This window comes from Camellia sinensis, chromosome 6, assembly GCF_055761805.1.
Source record: "Camellia sinensis isolate YWXY chromosome 6, ASM5576180v1, whole genome shotgun sequence".
NCBI lineage: Eukaryota > Viridiplantae > Streptophyta > Magnoliopsida > Ericales > Theaceae > Camellia > Camellia sinensis.
In genome coordinates, this window is record NC_138966.1 from 144,068,961 (window position 1) to 144,081,658 (window position 12,698).

Here is a 12,698-nt window from a genome sequence, read left to right on the forward strand (position 1 = left end):
TGAATTATGAATGAGTATTGTCACGACTCACTCCCCGTACCCAAGGGTTAAGTATCATGATGGCTACTAACTGAAATTACCTCTGACCAATTCTTAAACAAATTAATAAACATGAGCGGAAATAATATTTAAGTGAGGGTACCAAAAGAGTCATTGGAGTTTCTATTTTTATTACAAAATTTATTGATAAAAAAAATATCGATATTTACATATAAAAATACTATAAACGTGCTATATGTGTCTATTCCGCAGCCCCGTGTCTAAGACTTTCAAAAAACTATTTATGAATTGCGTTGTTTCCCGAAAATTGGTAAACAACTATAAGCATATGGTATAGTGAGAAATATTATGCCAAGAGTATAAGGGACACAAAATAACCATAGATAGTTATGTAACTAAAATATTTAAGATAATTTAGTTTGAACAAATAATCATTTAAGTAGCAAAACTAAGATTATGTAAATAAATAACCATAACCATGGTACAAAACAGAACATAACATAACATAACATAACAGAGGTCACAGGAGTAACAGTCATAACAGAGGTACGGATTCAATAGGTGGCTCATACGGATTATAGAGACGGCTCCTGCGATGGTGTAGCACTTATCTCTGCACAGAACAGAGGTCAATAGATCTATGACAATAGAGGGCCACAAAGTGACCAAACAGAAGCCGATGGTTATTTAAATCCCCCAATGCGTGGGACTCCTGTGGTGGTATTTACAAAACATAATTGTATATAAGGTTATAGTCAAATAATCATTAAAAGGTAAATAAAACATATCCATGAGTTTCATTTAAACAAATAGAATTCAGAAAATAACCCACGTAATTGAATATTGATGTAATTTATAAAACAAAACTTATTAAAACAGACGTAAAATATATTATGGTGACTCAAGGTATAATATAACTCACCTTAGAATTGATCCTTAACTTTTATTTTCCTAATATTGACTTTGTGTTTCTTTGTATGCTACCTTCCCCGCTTAGTACTCTACTACTCCCTCTATTTGTAGTTGGTGAAAACCCTTTAATCCCTAATCCAGTGTTAACACCCTAATCCAGTGTTAACACGTGGCAAGCTTACCACCCAACCATCTATCCAATAGGTTTCCACATGTCTCTCTAGATTAGATGACTCACCAATTCTTTAAAACCATTTATGCATAGTTATCAATCTACAAGCTAGGCTGGAGAAGCGTAGGGCCCTCTATTTTTTTTTTTAATTATAATTTGGCCCAAATCTTAAACTAATTATATGCTCTTTTTTTTATAATATATAATTCATAATTTAATTACACTTTATCTCATATACCCATAACATTTAATATTTTATTTTACTCTTACGGAATATTTAATTAAATATTTAGAGTTTTTATCATTTATAATTAAAAAATACTAAAATAAAATTTAAGAGACAACTTAAATTTTCGGATTGTTACAATCTTCTTTCATTTTAAAATTTCGTTCTCGAAATTTGTCATATGTACAAGCTATCCGCTGCGCACTCTGATAAATATATCTATCAAGAATAAATTTGATGATTAATCTGATATAAAATACTGCTAAATCATTACCTCAAAAAAATTACCAAAAATAACTCACTGTTGAGTTGTCAAAAATTGTGTTGGGCCAATAATGAGAAACAAACGGTAACTATAAAAACTTTTCATTGGTTTTATTTCTAAAAATAAAAAAATGAGAACATAATTAAACAAGCGACTGAAAATGAAATGACAGAATCACATGCAAGAGTTGAAGGAATTTGAGATAAGTTTCCATTTCTTTTATCCATGAACTTTCCACTGATGGAAAATAGTTTCAAAATTAGTATCTTTATAATTTGAAACCACTTTTAAAAAGTCGAAATATATATATTTTTTGAATACTGAACTGAAAATTATATGTATTTAATTATATTATAATTTTGGTGGGTGCTTGAGCCCAACGTCCTTTGTTTCTTTTCCTTCTTTTGCTACAACAAATATAAATTATATCTATTATCCTTTACAAATTATGCACTAAAAAAAATAAAATAAATTTATATATATATATATATATAAAATCATGTAAAATTATAATATAATTAAGATTATATAAAATTATAATATAATTAAATCGACTAACAAAATATAATATTTATGTACTAATTATCCGCTATTCCACTTCTTAAATGTGCGTGTATCCTATGCTCCAATGATGATTTGTTTTATTTATTTATTTTTTTATAAACTATTGCTCTGATACCACTTGTTGCGACCCGCTCCCTATATCAAAGGGTTAAGTATCGTGATGGCCAGTAACTGAAATTATCTCCGGCTAATTCTTGAACAAATTAATAAACGCAAACGGAAATAACATTTAAGTGAGGGTACCAAAAGAAGTGAGGGTACCAAAAGAGTCATTGGAGCTTCTATTTTTATTACAAAATTTATTGATAAAAAATATTGATATTTACATATAAAAATACTATAAACGCGCTATGTGTGTCTATTCTGCAGCCCCACATCTAAGATTTTCCAAAAATTATTTCTATATTGCTGTGTTTCCTGAAAATTGGTAAACAACTATAAGCACATGACAGAGTGAGAAATATTACGCCAAGAGTATAAGGGACACAAAATAACCATTGATAGTTATGTAACTAAAATATTTAAGATAACTTAGTTTTAACAAATAATCATTTAAGTAGCAAAACTAAGATTATGTAAATAAATAACCATAACCACGGTACAGAACAGAACTGAACTGAGGTCACAGAAGTGACAGTCAGAACAGAGGTACGGATTCAATAGATGACTCATACGGATTATAGAAGTGACTCTTACAATGGTGTAGCACTTATCTCCGCACAGCACATTACTCCGCACATAACAGAGGTCAATAGATCCATGACAATAGAGGGTCACAAAGTGACCAAACAGAAGCCGATGATTATTTAAGTCTTCCAAAGCGTGAGACTCACGTGGTGGTACTTACAAAACATAATTGCATATAAACTCATAGTCAAATAGTCATTAAAATGTAAACAAATATATCTATGGGTTTCATTTTAAACAAATAGAGTTCAGAAAATAACCCACGTAATTAAAATATTAATGTAATTTATAAAACATAACTTATTAAAATATACGTAAAATGTGTTATGGTGATTCAAGGTAAAATATAACTCACATTAGAATTGATCCTTAACTTTTATTTTCCTAATATCGACTTTGTGTTTCTTTGTATGCTACCCTCCCCGCTTAGCACTCTACTACTCCCTCTATTTATAGTCGGTGAAAACCCCTTAATCCCTAATCAAGTGTTAACACGTGGCAAGCTTACCACCCAGCCATCTATCCAACAGGTTTCCACATGTCCCTCTATATTAGGTGACTCACCAATTCTTTAGAACCATTCATGTATAGTCATCAATCTACAGGCTAGGCTGGAGAAGCGTAGGGTCCTTTTTGTTTTTATTTTTAATTATAATTTGGCCCAAATCTTAAACTAATTATATGTTTTTTTTTTTAAATTTTATAATATATAATTCCTAATTTAATTACACTTTATTTCATACACCCATAACATTTAATATTTTATTTTACTCTTATGAAATATTTAATTAAATATTTAGAGTTTTTATCATTTATAATTAAATAATATTAAAATAAAATTTAAGGGACAACTTAAATTTTCGGATTGTTACAAGTATTCTATATGCCTAATTTTTGTACAAGGCTCTGTGAAAAGTATGATTTGGGCCCAAGGCTGTTTGAATATAATGATGGGCCAAAGGCCGTTTGAATATTATGATGGGTCAAAGGGCGTTTGAATATTGTGATGGGCCCGAGGCCGTTTGATATGATTAGGCTAGAGGTCGTTTGATATGATGGTTGGGTCTAAGGCCGATTTGATATGATTGGGCCCGAGGCCGTTTGATGTGAATGAATTGGGCCTAAGGTCGTTTGAATATTATGATGGGTCAAAGGTCATTTGAATGAAAAAGTGTTCATGACACATGAATATGAACATACGCATAGATATAAATATAAAAATAACAGACCCGAGGTCGTTCTAATTTGATTTACATGTAATATGCATTAATGTGATTTACTTGATTAAGAATCTCATTCATACAGCTTCTTTACTCTGGTATTATTTATTGGGCGTTAGCTTACTCTTTATATATATATATATATATATGTAGGTGAGCAATTAGAGGATCAACGTTACAGTTTGTCCTGGAGTCTGCCTCTTTGTCAAGCCATCCAAGAATTACCTCTGTGTAGAGGCTTTATTTATTTTGTTGGGCTTGAGTTGGTATTTGTATTTTGTTAAAAGTCCTTCATGAAGTGTGAGAGGGTAATTTATGTGAAAATTGGGCCGAGCTGGGTAATGGGCCGTTATGAGCCACAGTACAAAGGGCCGAGTAAAAGGGCTATGTAAGTCACTCCGGTCGTATGAATACTCCGAAGTTAGTCCGGTCCTAAGACTGCGAAGCTAGTCCGGTCCGACGTAAGAACGAAGTTAGATCGGTCTAACGGTACCTTTGAGTTAGACCGGTCTTGGAGTTATACCGGTTACGATTCGTTAGTTCGGTCTAACCATGCCATGTGTTGTGCATGAGAAGCCGACGTAAGAGAAGTAAAAGGAAGAACTAGTTCGGCTTGTTCTACGGCTATGCATAGTCGTGTTTACTTCGGTCGTATTGGAGTTCGGCCATGATAGAACCATCTCACTTGGTTTAAGCAGTGAGGGGGGTGTTGAAGGATAAGCATTATCTTTCAGGAGTATGAATCATAGGAGGACTCTGCATGGAGGAGTAGAAGTCCTACTAGGATTGTGCCACACGAAACCTATAAAAGCTCACAAACATCACCTTGGGAGAGGTAACACACAATTTTGCTTTCTGAATACACAGAGCTTTTGTCTATTTGTCAAGCTTACTGACTTAGGCATCAGAGAGGTTTCCGGTACACACCCGCTGGCTAGCTCACGTTTGTGTTTTCAGGTGATAAAGCGACGACGTACGGAGGAGAGTAGACTTGGTCAACAGGATTATACGAGAAGGTTTATTTCTTTCCCGTACAAAGTCTATGAAATATGTTATAAAATATGTCTTCGTATATGTATATATAAGTGTTTTAATTTCTATAGTTGATCATGTACACATAGTTCAATGGACAACATTATTTTTATTTTGCTTCCGCTTCAGGCCCCAATTATACTTAAATATTTTGAATTTTGTCTTTGAGGCCGTAAGTAATCTTTGGATTACTGGCCGATTACGACGCTAAACTTATAGGGGCGGGTTTAGGTCGTGACATATCGAGACAGAGATGACTCTTATTTTTTTCAGCTATGACAATGGTGGCTAAGATTTGTGAAGACTATCTCAGATCGATCGATGGAAGTTAGAGGAGAGGGAGAGAGGAGATACGGGTTTCAAGAAAATAAGAGAGAGACTGAGAAGGATGATTTGATTTGTTTCACCGTATTAGTATATATATATGGGTGATTTGGAAAGTTAGCTAAAAGTTTACTTTTTAAATTTTTTTTTTTAACTTTTTTATTATTTTATGTGTAAAAAATGTGAAAAGTGATATGATCTAAAACGAATTAAAAGTTAAAAATTTATTTATTTATAGCTTCCCAAATGGCCCATAAATGGATAATTTGATTGTTTTATCTAAATTTGTCCTTCTAGACAAACTAACCTAGCGCTTAAACTTTTAAGCATAAAAAATTCATAAGTGAATTTATTAACTGACCGTCTCTTTTTTTTTTAAGTAACTTTTTAATTTATAAATTTTCTCCTCCCAAAAAAAATGCATATGTTGACAAACCGACCCTCAAAATCTAATACTATGTGAGAGGGTAATTTTTGGGAAAGAATTGGGCCGAGCTGTGAGTTGGGCCATGCGGCCCAAAGTGTGAAAGAATCGGTAAGAAGCCGTAGTGTTATTTCGGCCCCAGTAGAGGTATAGATACTCCGGCCCAGAAGAGGTGAAGTTATTTCGGCCCAAGAGAGGTGTGGTTACTCCGGTTAAAGAGTGTGTATAGCAACTCCGGTCCGGTGGCAGTTTGAAGGGAGTCCGGCCTTGCGTTTGGTCCGGTCGTGACATATTATGGTTAGGTCGGCTAGAGCTTGCTACTCAGAAGCTTGGTCTAAACGCATCATGGTTGAACGGGGGAAAGCCGAGATAAGGAGTTGGAAGAGAAAACCGAGCTAAGGATAGTTCGGTCTTCTCCGTGGCTTAGCATAGCCAGTGTGACTTCGGTCAAAAGGTAGTTCGGCCAAAGGGAAAACCATCCCACTTGGTTTAAGCAGTGGGGGAGGGTGTAAAAGGATAAGCATTATCCTTAGGAGTATGAATCCTAGGAGGACTCTGCGTGGAGGAATCCAAGTCCTACCAGGATTGTGCCACGGGAAACTTATAAAAGCTCACAAACATCACCTTGGAGGAGGTAATTGAACATAATTCTTTCTGAGAACATAGAGCTTTGTCTATTTGTCAAGCTTACTGACTTAGGCATCGGAGAGGTTTCCGGCACACACCCGCCGGCTAGCTCACGTTTGTGTTTTCAGGTGATAAAGCGACGTCGTACGAAGGAGCGTGGACTTGGTCAACAGGATTATACGAGGAGAATTATTTCCTCCCCGTACAATTGGCGTCGTCGGTGGGAACAACAGACAAAAACAAAAACCTCTTGACCAAACTTCTCCTTTTCTCAATCAATGGCGCACATTGAAGAACTACCGCAGTCCGCCGTCGATGGGCTAACTCCAGACGGGGGCGCAAGGCGAGAAGGATTACCCTCTGTTCCTCCTATGGCAGATCTGGAGCCCCAACAACATAACTCCAGGAGGAGTGGCAGGGGAAGGCGGAATAGCAGCCCTCGTCACTCTCAAAGTCCTGACAGGCAAAGGAGGAGAATTGATTCTCAAGCCTTGGAAGATCGCGTGAAGGAACAAGATGAACTAATTCGGAAGATGGCGGCGGACATGGAAACATTAAAACGCCAGATGAAGACTAAAGATGTGGCGACAAGAGAGGGGCGCAAGCACAAGACGCCCCCTCGCCACTCAGAGAATCGTAGTAGGAACACTACACCCTCCCAAGGAGAGAGCAGAAACCTCAGGACAGGCGACACTCATTCCTTATCTTCCAGGACTCGTCACTCCAGGTCTGAGAGGACGAGATCCGAAAGATCATACACTGAAGGAAACACGTATTGGCCTTCACATTCACACCAAACCAGATCTAGACAAACAGAGCTGCCCAGGTCATCCGACTTACGAACCGTGCTCGAAGAAAAAGCACGATGCAAGGAGAATGCCAGGGCAAGGGATCCACACCGAGTTTCGGCCTTACAACGGTTGGCTCATCGGACGCATGGAAGCGTCGAGGTTGGAATGCCAATACCGAGACCGGCCTACGAACCAACGGACAAGGCATTGGCAAGACTACAGACTTCGCCGTTTGTCCCGGCGATCGAAAACGCGCCCCTACCATCAGGCTTCCTTCAGCCGAAATTCAATACATATGAAGGGAAGACGGACCCGTATTCACACCTGAGCCACTTTCGCCAAGTCATGGCTGTGTACAGGCGAAACGAGGCCTTAATGTGCATACTCTTCCCGTCAAGTCTTGGCGACCTAGGCTTGACTTGGTTCGAAAAGCTCCCAGAGGGCAGCATAGCCTCCTGGGCCCAATTGGCAGAAGCGTTCGTAACGAGGTTTTGAACAAATACTAAAACACCGGTGGAGATAGACCAGTTACTCTCCATCGACATGGGTGAAAAAGAGACCCTCAGATCTTACAACAGTCGCTACTGGGAGACATTCAACCAGATTGGAGACTGCCCCACCAATCTAGCCATTGCGCAATATAAAAGAGGCCTACCAGTAGGGAACAGACTAAGGGATTCGATTACCATGACGCCACCCCTCACCATAGAGGCCCTGATGGAAAGAGTGCATCAGCACATCAGGGTAGAAGAGGATGGCGCACGTGTAAAAGCAAAATCTAGTGCAACCGCAGTACCAGAAAAGAAGACCTCAGCAAAGGTCAATACAGTAGATCGGCAGAATAGAAACGGGCGTGGCAGACGAGATAACGGAGAAGACCCAGACAAAAGATGGTTAAGAATCCGCACTGCCATAACAATGGTGTTCAAAAAGCCAATATATCGGATTCTGAGCGAAATAAAAGATGAGCCTTTCGTCAAGTGGCCAGCCAAGCTAGGGGAAGCTCAGAAAGATTACAACGACAGATCACGTTGCACCTTCCACAAAGAAAAGGGGCACCGAACTGAGAATTGCACGCCACTGAGACAACACTTGGAAGAATTGGTGGCAGCAGGCCACTTGGACAAATACATTGAAGGGGGAGCGCAACCGGCCCCCCAAGATCATAATGACCATCCCAACAGAATGCCAATCGATGCACCACCTCAAGGCATTATCAATGTAATTCATGGAATTTTTGAACCTGAGCGCGTATGCGAGCTCAGAGGTTCAATTAAGAAGGCTGAGCACTTTAGGGAAGTATTAAGTGCCCAACCTGCCATCAAGAAGGGGAAAACAGAGGCAACAAACGTCATGTCTTTTTCGGATAAGGACCTGGATCGAATATACTGTCCTCACAATGATGCTCTGGTTGTCACTCTCCGAGTCAAAGATTTTGACGTCAAGCGGATTCTGATTGACCAGGGTAGTTCATGTGAGATCATGTACTACGACACATTTAAACAACTGAAGCTGCAAGACAAAGACTTGGCGCCTGCAGTTTCTCCCCTGATTGGATTCAACTCCATGCCAGAGTGGCCTGTCGGCAAAATAATTCTTCCAGTCAGAGCAGGGAGTGTAACAAAACAAGTGGAGTTCTGGGTATTGAAGGTCCCCTCCACATACAACATCATCTTGGGCAGAACATGGTTGCATGCCATGCGTTCGGTAGCGTCATCATACCATCAGGTAATGCGGTTCCCAATGACACCGGTATAATTGAAGAAGTCTATGGCGATCAGATCATGTCAAAACAATACTTCGCCACAGCAAATGGAAGCCGAGCTGCCAAAGGATACGTTCATTCGGTGGAAGAACCAGAGAGTAATGAACTATTCGTGGACGTCGGCAAAGAGGCTGATCAGAAAGCGGTGGAGGACTTGGTGGAGGTAAAAATAGACGAGAAGAACCCGGATAAGTTCTTCTTGCTTGGCTCATCGTTGTCCAGCACTGAGAGATCAGAGGTCTTGGAATTCTTGACCTCTAATATCGAAGTGTTTGCCTGGACACCTTACGACATGCCAGGCATTGATCCAAACTTCATCAGTCACCAACTCAATATCCAACCATCCGCCAGACCAGTCATTCAACGCACACGCAGATCGACACTCCACCACGCCGAAATAGTGGCAGAAGAGGTAGGCAACCTGCTGGAGGCAGGAGCAATAAGAGAAGTGCACTACCCAAGATGGATCTCCAACACAGTCGTAGTGCCAAAAAAGAATGGTAAATGGCGTATCTGCGTCGACTACAAAACAGTCAACAAGGCGTGCCCAAAAGATAGCTTTCCTCTACCAAGGATAGATCAACTGGTGGACCTAACGGCAGGACATAACCGACTTAGCTTTCTGGATGCATACAGAGGCTACCACCAGATCGCCATGCATGAACCAAACCAGGAAGTCACATCCTTCACGACACCAAGGGGATTATATTGCTACAAGGTCATGCCCTTTGGCCTAAAGAACGCAGGGGCGACATTCCAACGGATGGTCACCAAGATGTTTGAACCATTGTTAGGCAGAACAATGGAGGCTTACATCGACGACATGGTGGTCAAGAGCAAGGATGAGAATGACCATCTTAAAGATCTAGGCGAGATGTTCCAGATCCTGAAGAAACACAAGTTGCGCCTCAATGCGTCCAAATGCGCATTCGGAGTTGGATCTGGCAAATTCTTGGGCTTCCTGGTGACCAACCGAGGTATAGAAGCAGACCCCTCTCAGATCAAAGCAATCCAGGAGTTGGAGAGACCAAACTCAGTCAAAGAGGTGCAGCATCTCACTGGTATGGCGGCTGCACTCAACCGGTTTATAAGCAGGTCGTCAGACAGACTGCGACCATTCTTCCAAGCTTTAAAGACCAAGTTTGAGTGGGATGAAGAATGCGACCGAGCTCTGGAAAGCTTGAAGGAATACATGTCTTCCCCACCACTACTTGTTACTCCAGTACCTGGTGAAGAACTCTTTTTGTATCTGGCAGTCTCCCAGCACGCAGTCAGCGCAGTGTTGGTTCGTGCAGAAGGAATACAACACTTGCCTATCTTTTACGTCAGCAAGACATTATTGGGAGCCGAAACAAGGTACTTGCCCCTGGAGAAACTGGCATTAGCATTAATGATGGCATCCAGAAAGTTGGCGCACTACTTTCACGCCCACACCATAGTCGTCCTCACAGCCTTTCCATTAAAAGCTCTGTTTGAAAGGGCGAACTTTAGTGGGCGAATTTTGAAATGGGCAGTAGAGTTAGGACAATTCGACATAAAGTTCCAACCCAAAACCGCAATAAAAGCCCAATCTTTGGCAGACTTCGTCACAGAATTTACTCTTGGAAGTCATCATATCTGCCCAGTCGACCTAACTGACACAACCGAACTAGGGACGGAAGTTGACGCCGGAATAGCACAACCCCTAGTAGAAGGTAGTCAATCAAGCACCAAGGCAGACCGTACTAAGGACAACAAGGAAGAGACAAACAAAGGCCCACCAACAGCTCAAACAGAGGACGAAGGACAGATAGCCAACATGGACCATGAAGAAAACACCATCCTTGACCCCACGGCATCATCTGATCCTTCCACTTGCTGGAAGTTATTCGTTGGAGAAATGTGGAAGCTCTTTGTCGATGGAGCATCCAACCGACATGGTGCAGGGCTTGGCATAGTCCTCATTTCTCCAGACAGCCTGGCTGTAGAGCAAGCAATCAACCTTGGCTTCCCAGCATCCAACAATGAAGCGGAGTATGAGGCGCTTCTCGCAGGACTTAAGTCGGCATACTACATGAAGGCCACCGAACTAATGGTATACAGTGACTCTCTGCTGGTGGTAAACCAAATTTCTGGCGAATACGAAGTAAAGGACGACAGAATGGCCAAGTACCAAGAGTTAGTCAGAACAGAGATCAAGAAGTTTGATGTGGTAAGGATAGAACAAATTGGCAGGGAGGAAAACAGCCGGGCGGACAAGCTAGCAGGCCTTGCCTCAATGGCAGATACATCAATCCCTCATCCATTACTCATCGACTTCTTACCAAGACCAAGCATAGAAGACCCCGAAGCAGAAGAAGTATGTTGCACAGAATTAGGCCCTTCTTGGATGGATCCCATCATCCTATTCCTAAAAGACGGCATCCTACCAGAAGAGAAAAAAGAAGCCAACAGAATAAGGGCAAAGTCGCAGCGATTTTGGCTATCTCCATCTTTGGCATTATACAAGAAGTCGTTCTCTGGGCCTTACCTCAAGTGCGTTCATCCCAGCAAAGTAGAAGCATTCCTGTTCGAAATACACGAAGGGGTGTGTGGAAGTCATCAAGGGGGAAGGTCGCTCGCTTACAGGGCTATTTCGCAAGGATATTGGTGGCCATATATGCAAGCAGACTCAGAGAAATATGTGAAGAAGTGTGAAAAATGCCAGAAATTCGCACACCAAATACATCAACCAGCAAGAGAACTCCTACCCTTAACTAGCCCATGACCTTTCGCAATGTGGGGCTTGGACATAGTAGGACCACTTCCAACAGCACCCGGCGGCAGAAAATTCTTTCTCGCAGCAACAGACTACTTCACAAAGTGGGTGGAAGCAGAAGCATTAGCGTCAATCAAAGAAAAAGATGTGAAGAAGTTTGGTTGGCAGAATATCATCACTCGGTTTGGCATTCCAAAAGCACTAATCTCAGACAATGGTACTCAGTTTGACGGCAGAATCTTCAGAAGCTTTTGTGAAGAGTACAAGATAGAGTTCTACAATTCCACACCGGCATATCCTCAAGCAAATGGGCAAGCTGAAGCATCAAATAAAGTCGTCTTGGATGGACTAAAGAAAAGGCTAGAGAGAGCAAAAGGCAAGTGGGCAGATGAACTTCCTCACGTCTTATGGGCTTACCGCACCACGCCCCGGCGATCGACTAGAGAAACACCATTCTCCTTAGCTTATGGAATGGAAGCGGTGATCCCACTAGAAGTTGGCCTCCCCACAATTCGAAGCGAAAATTTTGATCCAAACTTAAATGGAGAAGCCATAGCCTTAGAACTCGACCTTGCAGAAGAAAGAAGAGAAAGAGCACTAGTCCACATCGCCTCATACCAACAAGAGTTAATCAGAAAATACAGCAAAAAGGTGCATCCAAGACAATTCAAGATTGGGGATTGGGTACTACGCAAAGTAATGGGAAACACCTTGATCCCAGGAGATGGCAAGTTAGGCTCAAATTGGGAAGGTCCTTATAAGGTGGTTAGGTTAGCAGGCAAAGGGGCATACCACCTAGAAGACAAGGATGGCAAGGCAATCCCTAGGCCATGGAATACGGCCAATCTCAAGTTATTTTACTTTTAGCTTTTTCTTTTCAAACATATGTAATTTTCTCTTCATTCAATAAAATGAGAAATTCTTTTTAGCACAAGTTGTTCCTTGTAAAAGT